Below are 12,755 nucleotides of genomic sequence, written 5' to 3'. Positions count from 1 at the left end.
GATTCTCTCCCTAAGACGGCGTCCAAGTGGGTTGGGAGAGGGACCTCAGGGGCCACAGCGCTTTTGGGAAAGGTGGTTCCCAGGCATGGTGTGGGCCTTGGCTGAGCTTGCTGATATTGACTGGTCTCTACCAATCAAGTGATAACCCCCATCTTCCAGTTGCAGCTACCCTCGTGCCTTGGACCTCGCTCCGCCTTCCTTTGTCCGTGTCCTCCCCATGCAGGAGGGATCTCTTGGCCAGAAGAGCCTGTGTACCTCTCTTAGATCACACTTTGGAGGCCAGGGCCTGGAAGTCCCCAGGCAAGCGACCCTGGCAGGAGTTGTCTCCAGCTCTGTCTTACTAAGGGCGGGTGGTGCTACTGGTGTGTGTGGCCCCAGGGATATGTCCACAGAGCGTGGTAGTAGCTGTGTGGACCCCTTGACGGGGTGCAAATGGGGGAGGCTCAGGGTCTCAGGATAGGGGCCCCGGGCTACCATTCCCTCTGTGTTAACCGTTCATGCAAAGAACTCAGGGGAGCCCAAGACTCTGAACCCTGAACAAGCTTTCCAGGGTGCTGAAAGTCTGTGGCCACACCAAGGGAAAGAAGACGGGAGTGGGTGAGAAGCCTGACAACCCAGGGCCTGACCGGCCAGGGCTATAGTTTCGCTGCATGATCTGGTTTTGGAGACCTTGCTTCTTTGCTAGCCGGCCACCCCGGGTGGCCACACCAGGACAGGGAGCAGGTGGTAGCATTAAGTAAGACTTGCAGGGCTGAAGGAGGGAGAAGTGTAGACTTCTGAGGGAAGAGCCTCCCAGGTGGAGGGAGCAGCTTTGGAGAGGCCCAGAGGCCCTGCTTGCTGCTGTGGCTCTGAGCAGGCAGGAGGGCAGTGTCTGGAGGGCAGGCTGAGGAATACGGCCCTGTCGGGGGAGGGGGCGGCTGGGAATGGAGGGAATGCAGCCATGCAGATGCCTTGCTGTTCACCGTGCGAGGCCCACGTCAGGTTTCTGATCTCTGGAACCCTCAGGTAATGCATGTGTGTTGTCTGAGACCATGGGGTTTCATGTCACTGTCACGGCAGCCCTAGGAAACATGTACACAGCGTGGGGGGGATGGCAGGGGGGATGTGAGAGAGTCGCCATGGGGCTGCGCCGTGAGGAGGGTGGCACTGCCCCCACCTGGGGTGCGGAGGGGAAAGGAGCCCACCAGCCTGCTCACCGTCACCCCAGCGCCTGGCTCGGTGCTTCACGTGGGAGGCATCTGCCCACCGAGCTTTGTGGAATGAGGGAACGTTCTGGGGCTCGGTGAATATATGTGGCACGTAGGAATGACTAAGTCATTGGCCGAGGCTAAGCTTGGGACCCCCTCCCACCCCAGCCCTGGTCTCAAGGGATTGCTAGGGTGGGAAGCCAGAAGAAGGTGGGGACAACCATGCTCTTTGCCAGTGTCTGGAGCTCAGACAGGCTCCAGGGGCCTTACAGGGTGGGGGCCTCCACGTTCGTCCTGCCCAGCCAGAGTGATAGGCAAGCCTGGCTGGGACATCACGGGGCTGCACCCTCTGGCTGCCCTCCTCCCAGCCAGGCTTTGAGTCCCATCCTGCAGACCCCTCCCTGCCCACTGCATATGCGACATCCCCAAGAGCCCTCTGGAAATGTCATGTTTCTCTCCATGTTGCTTCATTTCCAGGGCATGTTGAGTGCCGGGACATCTTTCCAGAACTTTTGGCCCCAGAGAGAGAATTCAAGAAGGTTCTGAGCCTTTCGGAAGCAGAGGGGTCCAGGTAGCCCTACTTTGGGCCAAGAAGCCGACTCTTGGGACCCTCAGTGTCCTCTTCCCAATCTGGGCAGCAGGAGGTTTCTAAGGGGGTCAGTAACGCAGGGCTCTCCCAGCCAGGGTCCCAGGGTTGGGAAGAAACAAGAGCCACGGTGGGGGCATTTGAAGGCTGGGCACCTTTGGCACGGTCCAGGGGTAGGCGGGTATGGGATGTGGATAGGCAGGGCAGGAATCAGTGCAGCCATGGGGAGGGGGAACCCTTGACAAATATCTCCTCTCAGGGAGCCTGGGTGGCTCAGCTTAACCGTTGACCTTCGGCTCAGGTTGTGATGCCAGGACAGAATCAAGCCCCTCATCAGGCTCTCTGCTCAGCAAGGAGTCTGCTTCTCCCTCTCCCTTTGGCCCTCCTCCCCACTTGTGCTCTCCCTCTGTCTCAAATAAATAAATAAAATCTTTTTTAAAAAAACACCCAAATATCTCCTCTCTGGTCTCAGCATTTGCATCTGTTCACTGGAGAGAAGGCATGCATAGTCTAACCTTCTTATTTATTAAACACGTTTGTATGGAGTGCCCACAGTGTGGCCAGCATGTGCTGTGGTCCCTGTTCCCAAGGAGGCCACCCTTTTTGGATGCGGGTAACAGGCTCAGAAGCTGACCATGACCTCCCCTGTGAAGGTGATACCGATGGAGGCCCTAGCCAGTCCCTTAGGCTGACGTGGTTGTGGTGCTCTCACGTCTGGGATCCTCCATTACCCATGGGCACGTTTTCCTCCTCCCAGAGCCACCCTCCATCCCCCCACTTCACCTCCCTCACATGCACAGGGGGACTGTCTGTATTTCATTCCCAGACGGAGCCTTCTGCTTGGTAATCAGCAAAGGTACTGGCTGGTATTTGAGGTGTCAGCTGATAACGAACCTGTTACCTGTCCACACAGGGGTCAGGTGACAGCTAAAGTGTTATCTTTGAGTTAAGATGTTCAACATGAAAGCCTAATGCTGATTGGGGTCTGATGTTGCTTTTTTATTTTTGTTTTGTTTTTTATTAAACAGATTCCCTGCCCAGCGTGGAGCCGGAAGCAGGGCTCAAATTCACAACCCTAAGATCAAGACCTGAGCTGAGATCAACAGACAGACACTTAACCAACTGAGCCACCCAGGGGCCCCTGGGTTTAAGTTTAACAAAGACTTTTGAAAACAGGCTGCTGAGGACAGACAGACCAAAAGAGTGAAGTTTTTAGGGTTGCAAATTGGGTCCCCAGGGTATTTGCTGAAGCCTGGGAAAGCTCATGCTTTGGTATAACATTCCTTCAGATGGGAGGAGCCCCAGGAAAATACAGTCCTCCCCCAAAGCATGGGGAAGTTGGGTTTCAGAGGAAGGGACTAACTGGTAGCCCCAGGACAGAGGCAGGGCCCCCCTGTGTCTTCTGACCCCAGGGCCTCCCACTTCCCTTTAAAAGGCTTGGGGAATTCATGGCCCAGGGGCTTCTAGAAGTGTGGGTGGGGTGGAGCTAAAGTAAGCAGGGCTGGCTGGGAAAGGACAGAAAACTGGATCTGTCCATAGTGCCCACCCACAGGGGGGGCCTCTAGGCCTCCTCCACCAGGCCATGTGCTCCTGGCTTCTCTGCTGGAGTGGGCTAGACAAAGGGTCCCTGGACTGGGCCATCGGGTAGGAGAGAGGAGAGGGTGCAGACACAGCTGTACGATGCCACAACCCCAGTCCCTGCCCCCGACCCTCTGTGCCCAGAACACAGGAAACTGGGTCTTTCCCTTCCTGGCAGGATGGCGGTGGGATTTGGTCCAGGGCCTCTGATCAGCCAGGAGATACCGGGGGCCACTTCCTGCCAGTTGACTGCATGGCAAAGCTGACAGTCAACAAGCTGGACTCCCAAGTCCCACTGTCCAGCCTGAACAGCTAGCCGGGATGACCAGATGTCTAAGGGACACCCGTGACCTGGAAGCTCAAGATGAAACAGAAGAGGTCCCTTGGGGGGACACAGGGACTGTGCTAGAAAATGACTTAGAAAAACCATCATCAGTGTCCTCAGGAAGAAACAAGCATATGTTTCAACAAACATACATATGAAGCATATGAAAGCATATGAAAATGTGAGAGAACTACTCTAGGAGGTTAAGCATCTGCCTTCAGCTCAGGCTGTGATCCTGGGGTCCTGTGATCGAGTCCCATGTCGGGCTCCCTGCTCATCAGGGAGTCTGCTTCTCCCACTCCCTGTGCCCTTCCCCTTACTTGTGCTCTCTCTCTTTCTCTCAAATAAATAAATAAAATCTCTAAAAAAGATGAAACCTGACTTTCCAGATTGAAAGCACCTACAAACGCTCCAATCCAAGCATGAGTGTGGATGAACACAGAAGCCACATCAAAGGGGAATTTGGGAGTGCCAGAGACAAGGAGAAGGTCTTCCGAGCATCTGGACAGAAATAATAGATAGTGTACGAACAGCAGGGTTCAGAATGGCTTCAGACTTCTCAACAGTAAAGCTTGCTCCTGGAAGACAATGGATAAAAGTTTATATTCCAGGGGCACGTGGGTGGCTCAGTGGGTTAAAGCCTCTGCCTTCGGCTCAGGTCATGATCCCAGGGTCCTGGGATCGAGCCCCACGTCGGGCTCTCTGCTCAGCGGGAGGCCTGCCTCCCCTTCTCTCTCTCTCTCTGCCTGCCTCTCTGCCTACTTGTGATCTCTGTCAAATAAATAAATAAAATCTTTTTTAAAAAGTTTATATTCCAAAGTTAAATGCTTTCTAAGCCAGAAATTAAGTCAACTAGACTATTAATCAAAAGAGAGGGTAGGGGCGCCTGGGTGGCTCAGTGGGTTGAAGCCTCTGCCTTTCGCTCAGGTCATGATCCCAGGGTCCTGGGATCGAGCCCCGCATCAGGCTCTCTGCTTGGCGGGGAGCCTGCTTCCTCCTCTCTCTCTCTCTGCCTGCCTCTCTCCCTACTTGTGATCTCTATCTGTCAAATAAATAAATAAAATAAAATCTTTAAAAAAAAAAAAAGAGAGGGTAGAAGAAAGATATTTTCTGTTAACCTTAAAAATCAAAGTTCTCTTATCGGCAAAAATGGGGTTTATTTGGGACACGCGAGCTATGGCAAAACCATAGGCAAGTCCAACAAACAAAGGAGGGGAACCTTCTTTTCTGGAGGAGGAGGAGGACATTGGGGAGAGGCTGTTTCCAACAAAAACCCATTGGGGCATAAGGGTTTCTCATCGACTAAGTTGCAGGACAGCCAGTGTGTAGGAGGCTGCGGTGTCCATCTTTCCTTGTTGGGGCCTGTCATCGCGGATTCCGGGCCGCCGAGGACACTTCTGTTCGAGATCTGTAATCGACAGTTCCTCCAATAATTGACATAATAACATAATTGACATAATAATTCACCTTTTGGAAAGCTAAGGCCCCCAAAATCTTCTGTCCCAGCCTCCTTTCTCGGGAAGCTACTTGGAAGTGTTCCCCACCGAGCAGAGGATGTCAGGGGACGGAGGAAGCAGGGGATCCTCAGAAGAGAAGATGAGAGAAACATTAGGGTGCTGGGGCAGAACCCAGCTGAGAGAAGAGTCTATTTTGAGTGGAGAGAAGCTGTGATACACCAAGACATCCTGGAGGAGAGGTGAACATTTGACCGAATTTAGAGTTGAATTAGTTATGAGAAATTCGGCCACATGAGAAATGGTGACATTAGGTTCAGGAAACCAAGAAGTAGGGCAAGAGAGGAAAAGTGATTGGGACACATCATGGGACTTGGAAGGGCACAGTGTTTATGTGCTAAGGACTGTCGACCTGAACAAAATGATGGAGTCATGGTATCTGAGTCAGGAAGTGGTGATAACAGCATGTTACTTGGGAATAAAGAAGTGAAACCAAAAGAATGAGCTAAAAGTTGCCATGGAAAATGAGGGCTGCGTTTTGTAGGAGGCTTGTTAAAACGACGTCACTCTCTAAATTACATGCACCTCTAACTCCGGTAATGGGTCGAAACTAAATTTAAAACACACGCTCACATGGGCTGCATGGCCAATCTCATCGAGCTGGTGAACTGGCGGGATGTGAACGTGGGCCTCGAGATCAGCTCATTTCGTGCAGCCCTAAGAAGGGCCTCCTTATGGGGCACCTGGGTGGCTCAACGGGTTAAAGTCTCTGCCTTCGGCTCAGGTCATGATCCCAGGGTCCTGGGATCGAGCCCCGCATCGGGCTCTCTGCTCGGCGGGGAGCCCGCTTCCTTTCCTCTCTCTCTGCCCGCTTCTCTGCCTACTTGTGATCTCTGTCTGTCAAATAAATAAATAAATAAAATCTTTAAAAAAAAAAAAAAGAAGGGCCTCCTTATAGTAAGTAAATACATGAACGGGTAGCCACAAAGTGTTCTTAGATATTGGGGTGCCAAGGAAGGGTTTCAGCTCAGTCAATAAGAAAATGCCATCTCATTGTTCCTGTTGGTATTTATTCATTATTGATGAGGTAAACGTTTAAAGTTGTGTTAATGGTAACACACAGTTCTCATTTTTTTTAAAGAGTTTATTTATTTATTGGACAGAGAGAGAGATCACAAGTAGGCAGAGCAGCAGGCAGAGAGACAGGGGGAAGCAGGCTCCCCACTGAGCAGAAAGCCCGATGCGGGGCTTGATCCCAGGACCCTGAGACCATGACCTGAGCTGAAGGCAGAGGCTTAATCCACTGAGCCACCCAGGTGCCCCCACAGTTCCCATTTTTTTAAAAGATTTTATTTATTTATTTGACAGACAGAGATCACAAGTAGGCAGAGAGGCAGGCCGAGAGAGAGGAAGGGAAGCAGGCTCCCCGCTGAGCAGAGAGCCCAAAGCGGGGCTCGATCCTAGGACCCTGGGATCATGACCTGAGCCGAAGGCAGAGGTTTTAACCCACTGAGCCACCCAGGCCACCCATTTTAAAATGGGGGGCCATTTTAAAAGGTAGAAACCTGTAAATAAAGCATAAAAATGCTTTATTTCCCAGCTAGTGGTTTTCCTTCCGATTTTATTTATGGCCTTTTTGACATTCACCTTTTGGGGGTCACTTTTATGTTGCCATATCTGCTGGTTCTTCCTTTGGTCCTCAGAAGCTGGTCATTTCGCCTTTCTGTTGTGCCTGGAGAGCCCGTCTCATACAATCACCTACATTCTCTTTGCATAGTTTGTCTGTCCTTCTTTCTTTCTCTCTCTCTCTCTTTCCTCCCTCCCCACCTTCCTTCTTTCTTCCATTTATTTATTTATTTATTTATTTATTTCTCTCTTTCTTCTCCCTTCCTCCCTTCCTTCCACATTTTAAGTCTTTGATCTGGGTGAAACTTATTTTGTCCTAAGATGGGAGGTAGGATCTCTTTCTATCTCTAATAGTTAGCTAGGCATTCCAACCCTATCTGCGAATGAGTTGAGATAAACGCACTTGACTTTCCCTTAATTTCTGGCAGTATGAAACCAGGAAATAAGCAGCAACCTTGTATCACTGTTCTGTGAGAGCCTTGCTCAGACTCTGCAACCAGAGTTGGTTGTGGAGAAGCTCCACTTCTCGAAGCCCTGGTTTTCACTTCAGAACATGGGGCTCCCTGCCATGTCATGGTGGCTGCAGAATGGGTTGGGGTAAGGGATATGAGAGGCTCTCGGGGCAGGCCATGGGTGCCCCCTGCCTGGGCCTGGTTTAGCCACACCCCAGTGAGCCCCCTCCTCACGTCCCTCCTGCCCCTCCCTGTGAGATGGAAGCCTCTCTGTTCTTGGAGTCCTTGGACTTGCCATCCCTCTCACAGCCAGTTCTGGGCTGGGCGCTGCTCCCAAGTCCACTGTGGGCAGGCCATGTCCATCCTTTCCTGGTCCCACCACTGTCTAAGGCTGGGAGGAAAGGCAGGTTGGGCAGGGGGTTCAGAAGCAGCAGTGGGGACTGGCTGAGGACTGAGCCTGGGGCCGAGGGGCTCCCCCTCAACCTGGGTGGGGATGGGAACACAGGAGGGCACCATGAGGTCAGTTCCATAGATTGGCCAGGGTTGGCACGTTTGGAGGGATGGTACCTCGGCCAGCATCTGGGAGCCATAGAGCTGTCAACCCATGATGGGGGAGGGGCACGTGAGTGGGAGTGGAAGCCAAAGCCTGCTCTCGAGGATGGGTGAGTGGAAGGGGGAAAGGAGTGGGCCCCTGGGCAGGCGGCAGCAGGCCTGGTGAGACTGTCCCAGAGTCTGTGAGAGGCCCAACACTCCTGGGGGAGCAACTCTCTCATTCTCCCCTGCTGAGGCCCTCCCAGCTCACTCTCATTCCTCCCTTGGCTGTTGGAGGAAGACTTCACAGTCCCACCTCTTCCCAGTGTCCACTGCTGGCAGGAGAACTGGGTGTCCCCTGACCCTGGGCAGGTTGATAACGTGGGGCCCACTGGGGGCTCCAGGAGGCCGTCCCATGCCGAGGGCCACAGCTTCCCCTTCCCAAGCCCCATGGGCTTCCCCTTCCAGACCCCGGGGCCTTCCTGGAGGTCACATGGGCCCCCGGGGTATAGCAGCTTCCGAGTGGGGAGGCTGAAGAGGAGGATGGAGAAGACTCTGTGTGTACAAACACCCATCTCCCCCACAACTTGAAGGCCCCCGGAAGTGGGACCCAGAATAGAAAGGGCCCCTTTCAAGTTCCAAATTGGGCTCCGGGGGCTGAGAGCAGGTCGTGGTTGGATCTAAAAATAGAAACAAGAGTGTATGCGTGGGCTCTATGGCCTCTACCATAGAGTTGGTTCTTAAAATAGAACTTCCTAGTGGGGCCAGTTTCACACTGTTATTCTATGTGGAAAATTCACCCAAACAAACCCCTTGGAAGGCAGAGACACTGGCTAGCCTGGGCTTGGCAGAGGCTGCTGGAGGCAGCCCACTGGGGGAGGGGAGGTAAATAGGCAGGGAGGGCTCACAGCCCCATGACACCTCTTTCCTTCTGCCCTCCAGGTCTCCACACAACCCCTGCTTCCAGCAAAGGAAAGAAACACCCCCACCTCCCACCCAGGGCAAGGCAGGGTGAAGAGCGTGGGGGCCAGGCCTGAGGTTCAGAAATGACCTGCAGCGGGGGGCAGACAGCTCCCGCCTGGCCTGTCCCCCTTGCCAGGGCAACTACTGGAAATGAGTCCCCTGGAAGGGGTACCTCCAGAGTCCGGCATTCGGCACCCCCTCCCAGCATCACACCCTCTCCCTCGCCTGCTGGGCTGCGTGGCCAGGGGCTCTGCCCTGGGTGGCTCCAAATGCCTCCCCCTGAGGGAGGAGGGCTAGGGGAATGGGGTGGGCACTTGCCCACTGTTCCCAACTGAGAGGCAGGCTGCCAGAGGGTACCAAGGTGCAACCAGTGGCCTTGGCCGAGCCCAGGAGCAAGTCTCCCAAGATGTCCCGAGTCCCCTTTTCTCCCCACAGCCAACCTGGAGAGGCAGTGCTTATTACGATCATAGGGCCACCCCTGGGGCTGGGCTGGGTGAGGAAGATGTTGCTTCCAGGGTCCTCTGTACACGGGCACCCGGTGGCTAGTGCTGCCTACACCTGCCCCTTCTTGTTGCCCCTTGAGGCCTTTGTTCATACATCAACCACTTAGTGAGCATCTACTCTGTGCCACGGAGGCACCACAGCCCTGGAGAAGCAGTGGTGAGTCAAATGAGCATGATCATGACCTTGTAAGATGACACTCCAGAGGGGGCCAACCACAATCAATGCAAATATATAGGGGTTTAGGGGAAGAGGAAGAAAAAGATACATATATATTTTTATACATAAGGGTTCAGAGGAAGACAGGAAGGAAGGGAGTATGAAGATGGTGGGCAGCTCTAAAAAGAGAGATGAGGAGAGAACTGTCTAAGAAAGTGAGAATAAGACAGAGACCAAGGGAAGTAAGGTGAGCCACACAGAAATCTGGAGGAAGAATCAAAGAATAGCAAGTGCAAAGGCCCCGGGGTAGGAACGTGCCTGGTGTGTTGGAGGCTCAACCCTCTCCACACCAGCCTCCCTCCCCAGCATCAGGAAGACCAGTGTGGCCCCTGGCGGTGGGCGGAGGGGCATGGGCACTGGGGAGAGAGAAGTTCAGAGAGAGAAAAGAAGGGTTGTAGTGGCAGGGCCCAGGTGAGAACTCAGGCATTTGCTCTGGGAGGTTCCAGAGTGGAGAGGTAACATGAACTACCTGGCATGGTGACTGAATCCCTCTGCTGTGACACCGGATACTGTGAGGCAAGGACAGGGACAGGAGACCAGATGAGAGAGAGTGGTATGGTGAGGGTTCTAGACAGGATTCTAGGCAGACAGGTAAGCACAGAGTTAGAGGAAGAGAGGCAAGAAGAACAAGGCCATCGGAAATGATCCAGCTGATGGGGCCTCTCTGTCACCCAGGAATGTGGCCTCTGAAACCAGCCCCTACCCCGACCTGCCCTGTTGTCATGCTCTGGCCAGAGGCACGGATGACAGGCTTTTCTCCTCTCTGTTCCCGATCTATCCCCAGTCGAAAGGTCACTCACAGTTGACATGAGTTGACATGAGTTGCTCCTTTCTGCAACCTGCAAGAGTGGGGCTTTCCCTGTGTCACTCTGGAGTGGCCCGGGCCCAGCAGAAGGCTGGCACTTGGTCTGCAGAACCATCAGAAAGCTCATGGGTCTAGCCACGAGGTGGTGAGCCCCCCCCTGTCAGGAGTTCCAGCCCAGCTGGGCCTGCGTTGAGCCTCGTTCACAGGGAGCCCTTTTCCAAGAGCAGGGTGACCATGTGGGGTGCTGATGGTGGCTGATCCAGCCCCTTCCACAGCACTTCTGTGGGCTGGGAGGGGCAGAATTCCAGAATCTCTGGGGTCTAGGTGGAGTCCTGAGAGCCAGACTGACCGGTGGGTGGGTGGAGCCCTAGATGAGGGGTAGGGGTGAGGGGAGGCGCTGGGCGGGCAGGGAGACTCTCTATCAGCCCTGAGGGCTGAAGGGCTAGGCGGCCGGGCTCCTTGCTTACTCCCATCCTCTGTCGAACTTCTGCCAACCCTCCAGCAGATGGCCCCCACCCTCATTTCACAGATAGAGAAACTGAGGCCCTGCTGGCTAATGGCTTTCCCTCCTCTGGTCACCCTTTCCCTAACTTGGCCCCTTCCTCTCCAGTGGTTCTGTCTTCATCCTGGTCTCCTCCTGGTGGACACGGGCCTCTCCCCCATGCTTGGATTCAGGGCCTGGCCACTTGGTTTTCTGGCCTCTCACACTCAACCCGCACTCCTGGGTAACTTTGCTAAACCCGAGTGAGCTGTTGCTGCGAGGTCTCCCCTTTCTGGGGCCTGGGACCCGTTGCCAGGCAGCTCTGTCTGGGACAGGAGGACAGTGATCTGCCTGAGCTCTGTCCGGCTACAACTGGGCCCCCCCTTTGCCTGGCTATGTCTCCTTAAGGCCTCAGGGACCTCGGCCTCAGCATGACCTAAACCCAGGCCCTGGATGTCCCCATCCCTGCCTCGTTCAGAGCAGCCAGTCCAGCCATTTCCGCCTGCTGGACTCTGGCCTCTCATGCCCAGCCCAACATACAGGGGCAGACCTTAGCCTCCCACCTGGGTGAGGCCCAGCCTCTGTGGGGCTGGCCTTCTGCTCTCCCTGATGTGGTTTTGGAACATAGGTGAGGTTTGGTGGGGTGAGGTCTGGAGCCCATGACCAAGAGAGAATTCTTGAGACGTCTTTGGTGCAAAATGGCAGTTTTATTAAAGCACAAGACAGGACCCATGGGCAGAAAAAGCTGCTGTCCCCGTGTTTTGAGGAGAAATGAAGGAGTTGGGGAAAGTAAGGAAAAGGGAGGTTTCAAGAGAACTTCCATTGGTTAAAGCCGACTGACCTATAAGATACTTACAAGATACCCAAGACTTTGCCCTCCTCAAGTTAAGATTATTTTCCCCTCTAGCAAGGAATTAACATTAAGATAGATGGGAGATCCCTGGAAGACTGTCACACATGTCCCACCCAGGAGTGGGGGTGGGGGGAGGTTGCAGGGGTCAGCTTCTGCATTGTCCTCAGCCAGCCTTCTGCTCCCGCATCATTCCCACCAGGTTCTTCCGACCCCCAGCCAGGATCCAGCCCCCATTCCTCACAGGGATGAACATTGACTCCTGCTCCCCATGCCCCAAGCCATGGGCCCCTTCCCCAGAAGCCTCCACTCACCTACCAGCTTGCAGGCCTTGCTCCCTCGCCCTAGAGCATCTCCACTCTCTCTCCACAGCTCACCTTACCTACTTGGCCCTTATGGTTCCCGGGGTGGGGGTGGGGGGAGCTATTTCCTCTCTGAAAGGCCCTTCCCCTATGACACCTGCCAAGACTCCTTCCTCCACTAAGCCCCTGCCCCTTAAACAGGATCATCTGGGTCTAAAACTGGACTGTAATACCCCCTTCCTTCCTCAGGTTTGGGGAGGGGCCTTGTTGGTTGGGAGCTTCCCGGGAGGCAAAGTGAAAGGGCCCTGTTTCCTGGGCCTCAGAGTGTTGCAGCCAGACCCCTGGGCCATGGGACTCCAGACCTGCTCAGAGGGCTGTGTCTCAGTTTGGAAGCAGCTAAAGGGCGAGGTTCCAGGGGTTCGGCTCCCAGCAAGCCCTCCTCTGCCAGGAAGGGTTTATTCCGTGCCCCTGTCTCACACCTCGCGATCAGAATCAGACACATGAGTCAGGGGTAGGGTCAAGGGAAGGGAAGCGCCTCCTCCTTCCTGCAGGATCAAGATCTCGGTGCTGGGGGCGGGCAGTGCCAGCTGCAGTCGGGCCACCGGTATAGCCGGAGGGTCGGGCTCAAGAACAGAAACGCTGCTCATTCGTTCACTCGCTTCACTCGCCTTCATTTACTGAGCACCTACTGTGTGCTGTGCACGGACGGTGTGCCCACGCCCGAAGCAACCGACTACCTTCTCCACCCGGGGAGCGGGATGGGGAAAGAAGGTGGGTCCTCGCACCGCAAAGTCCCAAGCCCCGCCCCGCCGCCACTGCCAGCGGGGGAGCCAGCAGATGGGAGGGTGGCCCGGAGCCTGGGGAGGCGGAGCCAGCTTGGCGGGGCGGGGCGGGG

The sequence above is a fragment of the Meles meles genome, chromosome 2, assembly GCF_922984935.1.
Source record: "Meles meles chromosome 2, mMelMel3.1 paternal haplotype, whole genome shotgun sequence".
Lineage (NCBI taxonomy): Eukaryota > Metazoa > Chordata > Mammalia > Carnivora > Mustelidae > Meles > Meles meles.
The sequence above is the reverse complement of the archived record's forward strand: the minus strand, read 5'-3'. Positions refer to the sequence as shown.